Genomic DNA, 4,280 nt, shown 5'->3' with positions numbered 1-4,280 from the left:
GAGTATAATCTCAACATTTAAACTGCATTTGATTTATGAACATTGAGTAATCTTTCAAGAATTTGCCAAGAGTGGGCTAGGTACCAAAGCTTTCACCACTTTCTCATATGCAATTATGACTTATTTAGGTTTATATTATGATTTAGATCTAAAATGGACCCCAAAGCTCTCAACTCTTCAGTGGTATAGATTTTAGAAGGTGATTGGATCATAGGTGCCCCCATATTCATCAGTGGATTAATCCTTTGATAGGTTCACAGGTGAATGGCCTCTTAGAAACTTGGCCGTGACTGAAGATGGGTCACTAATCACATGTCCTGGAAGGGTATAATTTTTACCTCACTTACCCCTTGCTCTCTCTCTGTTTTTCAGCTGCTATGGGTTGATCAACTCTCACCCACAACACACAACACCCCTCTACCGTGTGAAATCTGACTTGAAACTGGTGGACTGCGCATGAACTGAGACTACTGAAACCATGAGCCAAAATAAACCTTTCTTCCCTTTAAATTTCAGATATTTGTGTGTCCTAGCAGTGGAAAAGTGACTAATACAGCTTATGATGTCAACTTTTAATTAAAACATTTTTATAAGTTGTGCAGTATTATTAAAAATTAAATAAAATCAGGGTCCTCAGATGAAATATAAATGGTAAATAAATACATGAAAAAATGTTGATCATCATTACTCATTAGAGAAATGCAAATTAAAACAACACTGAGATTCCATCTCACTCCAGAAAGAATGGCCAGGATCAAGAAAACTGCCAACAACAATTGCTGGAGAGGCTGTGGGGAAAAAGGAACTCTCCTGCACTGCTGGTGGGAGTGTAGACTGGTACAACCATTGTGATGGTCAGTCTGGAGATTCTGCAAAAATCTGGGATTGGAAGTCCCATTTGACCCAGCTATTCCACATCTAAGTATATTCCCAGAAGAACTGAAAACATACCACAGTAATATATGTGCACCCATGTTTATAGCAGCACAATTTGTAATAGCCAGATCTTGGAAACAACTTAAGAGTCCATCAACTGAGGAATGGATAAAAAAGTTGTGGTATTTTTATACAATCAGTACTACTCAGCTATAAAAAATGATCACGTTGAGATATTTATAAATAAATGGATGCAACTTAAGACCATACTCATAAGCAAAATATTCTTAACCTAAGATTTTATGGTAATCACAATTCCCCATTGCATTGCGTATGTTTTCATTCAGTATATGAAATGGATTTATTCTGCTTTGTTTGATTTTATTATCTGTGGTGGTATGAACAGCTATTTTGAAGAAAAAAAGACATTATGATAGCCAATGCTGATTTAATATCATCCAGCTTTTAAGTCCTACCATACTTTTGTTCTTCTGTTTCCATTGGTTCTATCATGTTGTATCCTATTGGATTTTAATATGTGTGATAGTATAATCAAATTTTTATGGAAAATGAGACAATATAGTAGCCATTGTTTATTTTTGGTTATTTGGTTCTGAATGCCCTGTAGTACTTTCATTCTCTGGAATGATTTTATACTATTTTTTATGTTTGATATTATTGTATGGGAAGGTATGCTCAGCTATTTCAAAGAAAGAGAAATTATGATAGCTACTATTAACATCAGATTGTCTTGTGGTGAAATACTGTGTGGCTTACATTGTTCTGTTCTGATCTGTTTTGTTCTGTCCTCTTTTGTCTTAAACTCTTTAAAATAAAAAAATTTAATAAAAGAATTAAACAATGCATTCTTATTTTCTTTCAGCATATAATTTCTTTTTGGATAATATCATCAGTTTAATGTCCTTTTGAAGACTGCTTATTATATATTTCACACCAAAGATAAATAAAACCTAAAATGTATAGTCTTATACTTCATATTGATGATAAGACTTCCCTATAGTTATATCATGTCAATGTAGCAGACTGTATCTTTTCAATTCTTTTAAAAATGTACACTTTTGTTATTGTTGAGAACTATACTCTCTACTGTATTCTAGCAACAACCTGACCTTTATCAGGAAGAACCTATAAATGGGGACACGCACACCTGAACTCTGTTTTGGGGAAGAATGAAAGACACAGATTTCTAAGTGACTAACAATGTGTTTGAAAAATTGATTAGTCAGTTAAGTGAATAGATTTTCCCATCATCATCATAGAATTCTGAGAAAATTGGCCATTCTCTTAATGACATAGCCCATTTGTAATTGCATCTTTCTTTGACTTTATTTTGTGTTACACATCCTAAGTACCCTTTTCAGTGTAGTAATACAAGCCAGAAAGTTTGTCTTCCAAAATTTTTCTTAATATTAAGTGATTCCACTAGATCTAGGCTGCTTTCTCATGACCTACATTTTGAAGTACTAGATCCAAGGAAATTCGCATGCTAGAAAAAAACTTTGAAATTGATAAGAAAAAGTTATGTGAGGTAAGTCTATAAATAAAATACTAAGAGACATAAAATCAATTATACATATATATGTATATTATACATATATATACACACATATATAATATTATACATATATATGTATATATATGTATATATGTATATATATATGTGTGTATATATATATATATATATATACAGAAACAGACAGAGACAGAGACAGAGTCAGACAGACAGGGACAGCGCCAGAAAGAAAAACAAAAAAATTGCTGGGTATTAATTTATTTTAAGGAATTGGCTCATACGATTGAGAGGTCTGGCAAGTTTGAAATAAATGCAGCAAGCCAGAAAGCTGGAATCTTGAATTCATATTCTATTAGGTACCAGGCAGGAAACAGGGGTTTCTGTTCTGCAATCTTAAGGAGAATTCTTCATTTAAAAACTCTGGTGTTAGGCCTTTCAGCCATTTGTATCAGGCCTGCAAGTATTATGGAAGCAGAGAGAGAGAGGGAGAGGAGGAGGAGAGAGAGAGAGAGAGAGAGAGAGAGAGAGAGATATTAAGGGGGTAGGAAAGAGATTCTCTCCCACACCACTCCTCTAGCGATCCAATACACCTCTTCTAACCAGATTTTGCCTCCCAACATCACATTTAGCTATAAACTCATGTGTAGACTAATCCACTGATGAATACCACACACCTACAACCCAATCACTTCCAAAAACCCTACCTATGAGCACATGAGGCTTTGTGAGGCTATCCAGATACAAATTACAATACAAGTGAAAGCTGGAACCTATTTGCATATTGAGAAAACTTTCTAAGAGAGTAACAGTAATATGTACTTCATAAAGATGTCCTCAGAGAGGTTCCAGAAAATGGCAGGATGGTAATCAGCAGCTACATTCAATCTCTCTGAGATCCAAAATCCAGGCACTGAAAATTAATGTCTTGGTGAAGAAAAAATGAACAGATTACAAGGAATCAAGAAGGAACCGATGGGGAAATTAGAAGCTCTAGAAAACTGGAGAGACAGCCCGTAGTGGAGGGGAAAGAATGGACTCTCTCCTGGCTAACGGGGAAGGGAACCTGACTCCCCAGAAGCACGATAAGTGGGCAGCAGAGCCCACAGCTGTTGTGCACTGCACACAGGATGGTGTTTTGCTCTGAGGAGACCCCTTTCACACAGCAGTCCATGGCCAGAGAGGGATTCCAGCACAGGTGCCATCCATATTGCCAGAGAGAGCATGCTTAACTAGGCACCGTTTTGTGAAAGGGTTTATTATTTAAATTTAATTCAGAGCAACTGAAAAACAACCTGTGTTACACTCCTACAGTGACTGGGTGAGAGCCAGCCACAGAGATAGCCACACACAGGACCTGGACGTTAGAAAAATAACTGGAGTTGAAACCTAGGCTAGGTGGGACACGGGTCCTGACCCCTGTGGTGGATGGGAAAAAGCCAAGCCTGGCTTGCGTTGTACTGAGACACAGCTGAATATGAAAGGAAGAGTGGTCGTTAAGGGCTTGAACACTTGCTCTGCTGTCTACAAGCAGCAGAGACGTGGGGTCTGATTGCCTGCCTTCCCATCTACCAACATGAGCAAGGCTCACCATAATGTAGACATGGCCACAGCCCAGGCAAACAAAGGCTCCACAGAAATCCACGGGCCACAAGAGTTCAAAAAGTGGCTTACTGGACTTCAAAACTGCAGGAAGGAAACCACTCCCTCAAAACTACAGAGGTTTTGAGTGTTTGCTTTGTTGTTCTTTATGTTTTTTCTAGTTTTAGACTCCTTTTTTCTCTTTCAACTTTGTTATTCACTGGTCTATTGGGATTTAAGAACTTTTCGTCCTTTTTCTTTTTTCTTTTCTATTTTCTTTTGAATTTTTCTA

Source organism: Cavia porcellus, unplaced genomic scaffold, assembly GCF_034190915.1.
Source record: "Cavia porcellus strain 051 isolate PalLab524CR breed Dunkin Hartley unplaced genomic scaffold, mCavPor4.1 scaffold_7, whole genome shotgun sequence".
Lineage (NCBI taxonomy): Eukaryota > Metazoa > Chordata > Mammalia > Rodentia > Caviidae > Cavia > Cavia porcellus.
This window is presented reverse-complemented; position numbering follows the sequence as displayed.